Below are 12838 nucleotides of genomic sequence, written 5' to 3'. Positions count from 1 at the left end.
AATATGAGGAAGAAAAACCACTATAGAGATAGGGAATTGTCTCATAGGCCTTGTTGCTGCAAAGTCTTGCACCTTGGTGCAAAGCCTTAACCAAGCAAGATAGTTGGATAACACGACAAGAGTGTTACCACTATCACCTTAGTAACTAATCTCTGTTCTATTTTAGTGGTGACAATTAGCCACCACAAGGGAAGCTTCCTAGTATAACTTGTGGATTAAGTGACTATAGGACACCTAATGCTAAATACCCCCTGAGGTTCCTACAAAATAAATTCACCCTCCCTAACCTAACAAAACTAGGTCAAAGGTGGAGGTTGAGTGTGAAGCAAGCAAAAAGGTTCAATCCTAAGGCTACCCAAGCCAATGGAGTCTCAAATAAGTCACTGGAACACACTTTGAACTTTTTTTTAATATATAGGGGAATTGGGATTACCTGGGCCTTAAGCTAAAAAATAAATTCATCCTCACAAGCCTAACAAGACTAGGTCAAGGGTGGAGTTTCAGCACAAAGCAAGCAAAAGGGTTCACATGGCCTATGGGTCAATCCCAAGTTATTCAAGCCAAGTGAATCTCAAATAAGTCATTAGAACACACCTTGATATGTTCTTTTAAGATCTAGAGGAATTGGTAACTTGTCAAGATTACTTGGGTGAGGCCTAGGTTCAAAACCGATAACTACCACTATAACCCCTAGGCTAGTGCCAACATTCTATGAGCCAATGCCTAATAAGTAACTTATGATCTAGGAAGGGTTGAGATGTCCTTTGTAGTGGGGGTGTCTACCCTTCTAGCCTTCTTTGAATTGTCCAACATATGTCCCTTCACAAGAATTGAACCCGAGTATAGGGGAGAACAAATCATCCACCCAAACACTCAAGCTAGAACCTGGGACAACATGCCTTGAGCTCACTAAACACTTAGTTGTCATAGCTAGGACAGAGTTATAAGTTTGGAAACAAACTAGGGTTTATAATAATGGAAAATCTAACCATTCAAATCACACAAAAATTCTATAGCTTGAAAGATTAGAAAACAAACCTATGGGAAAAAAAATTCAACTTTCAACTATTCAAACTGTTCAAATTACCTATAAGTGCTCATCAAGATTTGATGGCGGTCCTAAAAAATATAGAAATAAGCATGTAAAACCAAATATTTGAGCATTAAATACACATAAAACCACTTCTACAACAATATAACTTATCAAAGGTGAAATTTAACACCAATACAATAGTGATTTAATAAAGTGACAAAATTAGTCTAAAACTAGGGTTTAAAATTAAAATCCATTAGTTAGGGCTTAATCAATGATTACACACAAAAACTTATCCACTAGGAAGGACTAATGCCTTCTCCAACTACGACAATGGAGTCAAGGATACTCACCAAACCCAAGGCTATCTAAAAAGGGAAAACCTAAATCTAACTTTCTAGGGCAAATTAAATGACTTGCCCTAGGGTATAGTTTAGTGTTCTCAATTCTCTAGATTAGCAAGGGAAGAGAATTAACCAACTTTTTCTCTCAAACCATAGAAATTGAGGATAAAATCAACATAGACATCCACAAGATTGCTAGATAAACAAACTTAACAAAAATAACCGTAATTCTCATGAAATTATCTTAAGCAATACAAATATACGAGCTTATAAAGCATGCAAAATCCAAGATCCACAATGTGATCCAAGACAAGAGCTCAATCCAATTCAAAGAGGAACCTTATGCCTAGTAGCTCTATTAGGCCTACATTATGCACCAATAGTCCAAGTCAAGTTACAAGAGAGATGTAGTGTGTTTGTTCTCAAATGAATAATTCAACTCCCTTATTTACACAAATCTAAGGTAAGTTGATTTCCATTTAATTTGAGCTTAGAAGCCTTGAAACACAAGTAATCCACATAAACTAATGACAAGGTTATAGTTTGGATATAAAATGTAGCAATCTTAACTTACTAGCATAACGATACATGCTAAAATAGCCCACACGTGAGAGGTGAGGCTAGAAAAGATGACAACTTGCTCCATAAATGCCTCTCTCGCATCCAAATGTGTAAGATATGCCTCAAAAGGTGGAAATTCATCAAATGCCACTTCCATGGTCCAAGGGACGTGCTCCATCAACATCAAACCATTGAAGTGGGCTCCTTTCCTCCATGATGTCATGCATATGGGCGCATACATCACACTTATGGTTTCCAAGATGGCAACATCAAGGTTCCAAAAGAATTTCCCTCAATTCAAATAGTCAATAAGCCCCTCCAAAGGGGTCCCACTAAATGATCATCATCAAAACATCATTCGCAAGCCAACATCCATCAAGAAGGGTGCAAAGCCAGTTGGGGGGCGTCTTGCGAGAACATGGAGGAAATCATCTATGGGGGCAATGTCACAGTGAAAATGGTCTACATCCCAGGCTCTGGAGGAAGAGGACAACCTACCTCACATTATGGGATCATTAGATACCCCAACATCCTACTCAAAAAGTGCAATGACCTACCTGGAAATGTTTGTTGGAGGCATAAGTTGGTTCGACGATCTCTTTGAAAAGCTAAAGAAGCTACGTATGACCCCTCAAGGGATGCCAATGAGACCTGGAGCAATCACCTAACACGACTTGTGGAATTAAGTGAGATCAACATAGAATATATCAAACTATAAGAGTATTAATGGGGGCCCAATTAATGAAACAAATCATAAAAGTACTTCGCGTTGACCTCATCATCAAATATCTTCCAGCAGAAGATTTGTAAACAAGTTACCCCACTTAAGTAAGGAAGATTATTAATGTGCTCTATTAGGTGCTTCCAACCTCAAGGGGAGGAACCGTTCCTAGGTCGATCCATCAATCAAAAGGTGTTAGTGGAATAAGATGCAATAGAATGGGGAAAATACTTGAAGGAAGATGCTCCTTTGTGGTGCACTGCCCATGCAACCGATTCCCTCGAGCAATAATGATGTGAAGAGGAAGTAATAGTGGGGGGCCAAGTTACCACTTTCCTTGGCTTATTTTTACCACCCTTTGAGTGTGCCCTTTTTTATAATGAATTTATTTTCTTATTTTATGCATAGATAGCTTGGTTACAAGCTTCAAAAATATGCATTTAAAAACCCCCTTAGGATATAGTGTTTCATTGCTCATTAGGGTTGGGAAAGTTCCTTTTATTTAGGTAGATTATGATATACCAGGAACTAGGTGATGACTAATGAAGGGGGGTAGAGATGAGGCTAGGCTTTTGTCCATGCACTTACATTTTGTCCCAACCATATTTTAGTTTTTAACATTTTTCTTTCAGTGTCGCTTTATTTGGCTTCTTTCTTTTTGTTACATCCTCTTAAGGCCAAGCTTTGAGCCCTTGCTCAAAGACATGGCACATAGGCATTATCCATTGAATGTGAGAAGGAAGAAATCAACTCAAAAAAAGAAAATGACATAGGGAAAGGGAGGAAAGTGGAAGATACGAGTATGATATGGACACATCTCATCAATCAAAGCCTCCTATTCATGCCCCTCCTTCACAATGGAAATAAAACGCCTAAAAGGATGTCACATTGGACTAGGGATAGAGGATAACCACCAAGGTGAAGCAAGGGAACATGAATATGATCTAGATTGTTCCATCATCCAAATCAACCCTTGATCCATACTAAAATGCCTTAAATCAGTAAAACAAAAACCCATAATACAAAAATGGTTAGCATACCTCATATTTGGATATGCACCTTCATCCAAGGTTAGGCTAGACGATAATAAATGTTAACTAGAGGGTGGTTGAGAGGTATAAGAAGATGGTTGCATGTGGATTAATGTGGGGTTGTTCGTTGGTTGGTTGGATCAAATAAGGGAAAAAATTTCCTTGGGGGTTACCCACATGTTGATGGGTAACATCTGGCTCCAACTGGCAAACATGTGCTCACCATAGAGCACATGATCCATGTGCTCAAATAAAGAGTGCTCAAATAAAGAGTGCATGGGAATCCTTGTAATCCATGGATCACAGAGTTGTCATTTTTCACACACTGAAACACTCAAAACATAAAATACAAGATGCATCATGTCATCTTGTTTCCCAACAAAAAATGTTATTACTACTCAAAAATTTTAACAAATTCAAAATGATTTAAATTAATACATGAAAAGAAACATGCAACCAACAAGGAAGTAATGCACAATCAAGAATGTAAAGCACAAAATGTACTCCTACCTACTCTAACATGTCAAGGGAAAAAGTAGTGCCAGTAAAATGCTTAAGAAGTTGGCCACTTATTAGTGATGGCAACTTTTTTCCATCAAGGTCAATCAAAGAAAAGGACCCATTTCTAATACAATCCTAGACCTTGTATGGTTTAGAAGAAACTTCATAGGTTACAATATCACCCTTCTTAAAGTTGTCGCTACTTTGGTTAGATTTAAGGTTATTCTTGCTCCTAAGCCTTCTCTTCTTGGTGTTAGCACCAATATGGGCCTGGGTATCACAAACACTTTGAGCCTTATCACCTAAGGAGGAGAACAATTCATAAATATCAAAATCGTCATCAATATGGAAAATGATGTTGCCCCCATTTGCTTTATCTTCCAAATTTCTCTTTTCTAGAGATGTTTGTGGATTGAAAAGATTCTTGTTTACATCAGATTTCAAAGGTGGAAGAATCTCATCCTCCTCTTCATTGGGTATAGGATCATTTATGTTTTCCTCATCAACAAAGTTAAGGAATGATAACCCTTGAGAATTATCATGATCTAACATCACAAAAGTAGGAGGATCACAATTATCTCCCCATTTCTCTATTAGTTCCTAATGTGCAATAAATGGATTCATCAACATCTTCAATATGATACCTTAAAACAGGCTCTCAGTAAAGGATGAAAGGTTTACCATCTTCTGTAGGAACATTGGCACATGCCAAGTCTATTTGTAGATGCCCGTGCAAAGTGGTAGACCGCTTTCTACACAAGAGCATTCCCCAGGTATTTGAAATATCAATCACAACTACAGCCATCAATAAAGATGTGACAGGTTTAGCAACAAGAGAAACCTTTAAATCTTTGATGAGACCATAGAATTTAATAGGCTTGGAATCAAATCCACAAACAATTCTATAAGGTCTAGTTCTTTCCAATTCCAATTGGTTCATTATCTTCAAGAGCATCACATTTGCAGAAGCACAAGAATCAAGCATACATTGATGAAGCAATAAATTGTTAACCATTAACGTAAGGAAGAAAGGTGGGTGCCCTTCATTTCTTCTTTTATGATGCATATTTGAAACAATTGGAGGGCCTTCAGGGTACTTTTCAAAAATGAAAAAGGTTCTCAGTTGCTCCCTTTGTGAAGCCAATTTAGCTAATTGACTAGTTAGCATTATTAGATGAATGAAAGCTAGTGTCCCGCACATGTTTCACGACATGTGCCTAACATCATCTTTAGGATCCATTAACTCTAGTGATGCATATGTTTAGTAACACCTACGGGTTTTGGTCTAATGGAAATCACGATTCCAACAAGTGGTATCAGAGCCAAAGGTCTCAAGTTTGAAACACACCTGGGTCATGCTAGGTGGATATTGTTGGACAAATAAAAGTTAGTGATCCCCACATGTTTCATGACATATTCCTAACAACCCCTTAAGGATCCATTAACTCTGACGATGTCTCCATTTACTAACTCTTGCAGGTTTGGTCTAACAACAATCGCAATTCAAACAAGCACTAACATTGTTACTTTTCCAAGAGCATTACCCTAATCAACATTCAAGTCAACGTTGTTAGTGTTTTGTGTGGGAGGTGGGCCATGGTTGGAATTTGAAGGTAAAGATTCCTTTACCCACTTCTTCGTGATGTTAAGTAGAGTTTTCATTTTGAGGGTTTTTGAAACGTTGATTCCTTCTAGCATATTAAATACCCTTGCTAAATCAATCCCCTACTTTAATAACATTCACATTGTTAATGGAATTTGTAGATTTCATTCTAAAATCATCATGATGTTGTTGATTATGACATAATTGTTGGTTTAACAAAGTGCCAAGAGGATTTGTCTCATTAATCACATTCAAATGCGAGGGGATTTTCTCACATAAATGTTGGCTTTATGGACACTCATTAGCACTATGACATTGTTGGCAATAGTGATACCAAGAATATTTTTCTTGATTTGCCATTTCAGATGGAGCTAGAGCATTTAGGAACTTTTTCTTGGGAGTCGCCTTGTAATTTTGTCCTTGGTTCCTATAAGGTATTCCAACAAAATGTGACGTCACATTTTGCTCTCTTCTAGTCTCTGGAGAAGTCACCATATTCATCAAGGCACCTTTCCCTTGGAGAATTTTGGTAGTCACCTTATGTTGACAATGTTGGATGCCACCAACATGTAAGGGGATATCCCCGTTGTGAAGTCTCAATCAGACCTCACATCATTTGGTGTAGGATTCCCATCCGGCTATATGGTCCGGCCACCATTGGAAAGGTTTCAAAGATGTGCCTTGGTTAAAAAATGCACACAATAGATCGCACCACCTATTTGGGGCAACAAGTATGTAAGCTTTGTGAGACACAAAATGTAAGGTGCACAGGCTTACACGGCTGGTAAAGTAAAACGAGCCTTCGGTTAGGAAATTAATAGTACTATCCTAAAGGGGGACCCAGGAACGAAGACAAAGGCTTGTTTATGACCTGTAGATTAGTCCATGTACTAAACACCAATCATGAAAACATAACAACACTTATTTAATAATAACCATATCTAAGTAACGAAATATTTCATTAACTTTAGTATGTAATTAAACCAATATATATCGTAAACATAACAAGAATAGTCTTATTGCATCCACGATACATGTATGAAGAAGTGTCGACTCATAGAGCTTCTAATTATGAATGAAAGATCCCAAATACACTATTACATAGATGAAACACTAGATGTAGTAGTGGAACATGAAGCCACAACTTGCTTCTCCAAAGAATGATCTATCTCCTATACACTACAAGAGAAGCCAAGGCAAGACTCCAATATTCCAAGCCCTTAGCTTGAGTTATGATGAGTTATTTATAACAAATGGCAATGACCTTTGAGCTTCCTCGTGACTCTTCAACTTATATGACTTTTCATATTCTATACATGGCTTTTCACATTCCATATGTGGCTTTTCACATTCCATATGTGTCTCTTGGACTTCATTATATACAACTTATTAAAAAAGACAAATTACATATGAGACGATGGCTATAGGAGACAAAATCGATAATAGGACAAAGTCTTATTGAATTGACATATCATTTGCTTCCTCATGGAGCTCATTGGTGATGTGTGTGTTCCATGCTTTGAATTTCGTATAGATGACTAACCCAAACTGGCAAATCCACTGCATATCATATCTTCACCTCTAGTTCCTCTGTCAATATAGTCTTGGAGCTTGATTGTACATTATTCCATAGCCATGATAGTTCCATGTGAGCTTTGATTGGCACAATGGCATATTGTAGAATAATGTCTTTGGTGATCTTCAAGCCTTCTTGTTCTATAGCTTATTTGCTTTGTTCTATGTACTGCCTGATCTCCTAGAAGATGATTTCCTTGCCTCTAATTTCTTCAAGTGATCCTACTGAAAGAATCCCATGTTTATGTGCTAAAGACTCGAAACCATTGTGCATACAACCATAAGCGGCAATGGTGTTAGTCGCCTGTTCTCCAAAATGGTTGTAATTCTGATAATGGAGTCTCAACTACACCTAGTCCATTTCGGCAACAATCATGTCTTTTCGAACCAATAGTGGCAGAACATTCAGATACTTGGCAACCCATTCCTGAAGTTGGTCAACTTCTCTGCTTGCCACTTTCAAGAGCTTCAAGACTTCTTGTGTTTTTTTGTTGAATGCCAATGAGCAGAGCCACCACTTGTTGTAGAAGTATCATCTCAACATAGAATCATGACATGTTGTCCTCCATTGGCCCCAGTTCCTCCTGTATCGTTGACTGCCATTCTGCCGTATTAAAGTTGTGTGAAGATAATCGTTGATTTTCTGCAGTAAGGTATTCTCCCTGTTACTTTACTGCAACTGACTCTCTTCTTAATCTAGCATTCTCATTCAATAAGTATTCATATTTTTTCTATGTTGTTGTAGCAAAAGCAACATTTTACACCATGATTTCCTTGGGATTCCTTCTGGTATTAGTAGTTATCACCTTCTTTGTAGATACTGAGACTAGGTTTTGAGGATCATTCAGGAAGTATCTTCGTCTCTGCTGCATGATCCTCTTCTTGAGTTGATCAAACATGACATTGCACACATCCATGACTCTGTCTTCAGGTGGAAGTGTGATTCCCATTTCACCAAATGGGAGATGACCATCCGTGAGAGGAGGTTCTTCAGAAAACCTAGTTCATCATCTATTGGTTGGATGGTATCCTTTTCCTCCAACTCTTCCTATATCTCCTAAGTCAACTATTCTTCCTCCAGTGTCTGTGTTGCTTCTTCCTCCTGGGATAACCTTTGTTGTTCCTCTTCCTATCTCCTTATTTCCTCTTCCTCTTCATGTTGCTTCCTGAGAAACTCATCTTGCTTCCTCTTCACCTCTTCTTCTAACTCTCTCATGTCCTCTTCATCTTGAGTAGCTCCGATGTTTAAAGGATCAACTTTCCATTTCTTTTTTATTTCTCCTATCAAGTCATACTTGACCCTTTTCCTAGGAGATACATTCTTTGCCTAAGGGGTTATATGTTCTGCCTCATGTACTTTCATATCTTGAGTTGGTGGATCTTGGGTTGAACCAGTCTCCATTCCTGGATGTATCTTTCTAACTGCATTGTACCAGTTCTTCATCCTCCCATATTTTGTGGTAGACATTGATGAATATCCCCAATTGAAGCTGGTCACTTTGCAATGTTGCATGCACACTCTCCTGGGATCATATCCATGAAAGTCCTTAGTTTTGAAGTGCAAGCAATCCAACTCTTATATTTCTGCAATTGCCACCTTGTGGATCTTCAGTTCATACAATATGATCCTCAAAGGGAAGGTGGGCCAAGGGGCTTTCTTCCTTCTATGAAGGACTCCTAACAACCCTTTATCCAATTGATATGCTACTTCTTGCACTACCACAGTATTGGTCACATATCACAGCATGAGGTGAGGGGAGATCTGACACCCAAAACATCTAATATATGTGCCCTTAGGCATTATAAACCAATTTGCGATATCCTATCGTGAACCCTTCACCTGATTGATCATGCAAGGAGAATCGGTCTCATATATCATATGGAATGACTATAAAGAATTGCTCTGCTAACATGTCGTATGTGCCTCTGAAGCTTGATTCTGATAACACTCTATAGTGAAAATAGACTAGAAACTTGTTCTGAGGGGTCCACTTCCACTACATTCCTGGAAAAGCATATCGTGCATAGATTCCATCCAATATAAATTCAAACATAAAGAATTGTGGTGTTTGGTTTGCCCGCAAAGATGCCTTTGTTTTCCCCACATGACGTTGTAACTCAAATGACAATATATCTGCCCAATTGAAGATCTTACCACAAGTAACCACCATGTTGAGCATATATATCCAATTTTCCTCAAACACCTCGACGTTCTTTTGCCCATGCAATTGACAACACATAGCAATAAGATACTAATGTACATCTCTAAGAATCCTAGTCGAATAAATTGTGGATGGGCAGTGATAGAACTTAGCAGGCTCTCGAAACCAAGATTTGATGATGTCACTTGTGTCAAGATCGACATATCTGGTGTAGAAGTCATTATTTGCATATTCTATTGGCCTAGGAATATTTTAGTAAGTTTGCATGTCCTCTCCAAAATAGGTGGCGAGCTTACCATTGCTTTCACTACGAAGCACAAGATGAGAATCATATGTGTGTAATAATCCACGCAATCACTTCTGCATAAGGGATGACTGACAATCTACATGTTATCCTGTGTATCCTGAACCGTTTGATATTGATGTATACTTCCAAATCCTCAAAGTTTTCAGCAAACTTTTTTTGCATGAATGTGTCTTTTATGTCATTCCATGTGACCTCAATACACTTATTTATGAAGCATTGTATATCTGCATAAATGGGAATAGTAGGCTTTGTCACTTCAATTGCTTCCTCAATGCTTACCTCTAAGGCTTATTTGGAGGCCACTTTACGTGTAGCAAGAGACATGGTTCCAATAGATGATGAAAGAGTAACACTACTTGCAACTCAAACACATGTTTGTGGAAGCACACTCATGGCGACAATGATTATCTTTATGAAATATCCTAACTATTACAAGCAACAACTTAGCAAATCATATTCAAAGAACCATTAAATGTAACTAAAAATGTAAGCCTATCAATGAAGACACACAGTTACTTCCATGGGTAAGAAATATGCATTCAAACAAGGAGAGCACACTTACAAAGCATGAAGGGAGTCCAAGGGTCATTCAGGCTTTGAAGTGCACTCAAGCAAGAGAGGGATAACATCAAGGGTGTAGAGCGCACTGACAAAGCATGAAGGGGAAACATTCAAGCCTTCAAGGTGCGCTCATGCGCTCAAGGAGACTAAGAGGGTGCACTAGCACACTCTAAAGAGATGAAGGAATGAAGCTTCAAGCCTTCAAGCCTTTAAGGTGCACTCATGCACTCAAGAGCAAGGGGGGCGCACTAGCGCATGCTGAAGGGACGAAGGGAAAACATTCAAGCCTTCGGGGTGCGCTCATGTGCTCAATGAGGGTGAAGTTCTTCATGACAAAGGAGTGCGCTCAAGAGGAAAACTTGTCTTTTCTAGGAAAAAAAAATCTAAGTTAGTTGGGGCTTAGGGTTCTAGAAGTGCACTCTATCACAGAATGGCTCAAGGACAAGTCTTGCAACAAGATTGCGTGATAAAAATGTGGAGATGAAAGATCTACAAGTTTTGATGGATGTTGTCACAATCATGATTAGAATGTGAAGGGTTAAGGAATATGCAAAGTCACAGCATGTGACTGTAACAAATTAACACTCATAGAGGCAAGAATGAACATGAACGCCAGTAAATAGACTAAAAAGAAAAGAAACTCCAGCAAGGAAAGCAAGATTGACAGCAAAACCAGGAAAGGAAACCAACATATTTGGCATGCAAAACTTACTTGGAATGTCAATTGACGAAGAGTTTCTTGATCCAAAGATGTGCACCAAAGAATGATTAACTGGGTTAATTCAAAAGAAATTACATGCAAATCAGTCTCATGCATGCTCACCACTTGTCAAGAAGTGACTTAGTTAGTCAAGATAAGAGAAGTGGGCTCCTATGTTCTAGGAGTGCACCCACATGCAACAAGGAAGCTCATGCATGCATTCTAGAAGGGTGCATGTCTTCGTGCTGGAGGAGTGTACTGAAGGAGGGTGCACTTACTAAGCATGAAGGAGTGTGCTCAAGGAGGGTGCACTTCTTCAGCCAAAAGGAGTGCGCTCAACACAACAACAAGTCTTCATTGTCTTGAAGTAAGCTTTTGCCTTAAAGGGTGCTTTTCTTGCTTTTTTTCTTTTGTGAGGTTTTGTGAGTTTTTGTGTGCTTTTCATGTGTATGCATGGAAACAAACACTATTTTCTAGGTCAATAAAAGTTATGAGTTCACCTAACCATGGGTTAGGTAACACAAGCGCTTCTAAGGGTTAGGTGGTGACACTTAGGAAACATTGACTTAAGAGGATGTGACACTTAGAGAAGACATACAAATAATAAATCAAACAACGTGACAACACTAAGGGGCTTGAAATGACAGTTCATGTAGGCTCCAAAATCGACTTAGGCAAAAAAATTGGCGGGTCATTGTTGCAGCGACAACACCTTATCAAATTTTTGGGTGAGGACTCACAATTCATTTTGATATGGATCAAAATGACTCATAGTCTTAAGTTTAGTCTTAGCGCTAACTTAAGGATGAGAGAAAAGGTCCATATTGGGTGCCAACATGTTATATTCAATTCCCTGGACATATTTTCTTGCGTCTTAGGTTTCTTGTCCCTAATATTATAACCAAATTTCCCATCAAATGAATTGACATAATGAGGAGAATGGAGTCATTGGTAGGTTTGAGATTACCAAAGATAGTCTTAACTAATTTATCAAACCTTTCATCATATTCAATCACATCCTTATTCGCCTTTTTCTTGATTTCATTGAAGTAATCCATCAACACCCTACCATCTTTTTTAGTAGCCCAACTTTTGATGAATTCTTCTTCGCATTCTTCCCAATTTTTGATGTTCTTCTCAGGAAAATATCTAAACAATGGTTGGGTGGGGCCTTCTAAGGAAATAAAAAATCTTGAGGTCCATATCTTCTTCCTAAATCAATAAAATAGCAACATGCCAACAAAAATCAATCACATGCTCTCGACTGACGTTATTACCTCCAAATTTAGGAAATTCCTCTTTTCCCTTTTCATGCATCTTGTTAGAGTCCCTAGAGATAACAAAAAAATCTAATGGTTTGAATGCATTTATAAGCCATCACTTTCTGAGTGTTGGTAGCCATTGTGGTAGCCATAAAAGGATTCCTAAACAAGGAATTAATAATAGTAGACATTTGAGGATGCTTATCTCTAACAACTCTTTGTGGATTTATCCTAACAAGTCTCTAATTAGAAGCTTCAACACTACGGTTCAAATGTGGAGTCGCTAGGTGATCGGTCTAAAATTGGGTTTGAGAATTATTCATCAAATAAAGGTTGAATTATGAACTTCAAATCTCAAGGAGGACTCATCTCTTCCTTGATAACGATGTCAAAAATCTTGTTGTAAAATATTATGCCTTGGTGCAAAACCTTCACCAGGCAAGATGGTTTCATAATGATAAGGGTTTCATGTTGAGA

Source organism: Pinus tabuliformis, chromosome 8, assembly GCF_031772625.1.
Source record: "Pinus tabuliformis cultivar Carrire ecotype Pingquan chromosome 8, CPIR1, whole genome shotgun sequence".
Classification (NCBI taxonomy): domain Eukaryota; kingdom Viridiplantae; phylum Streptophyta; class Pinopsida; order Pinales; family Pinaceae; genus Pinus; species Pinus tabuliformis.
Note: the sequence above shows the minus strand (reverse complement) of the source record.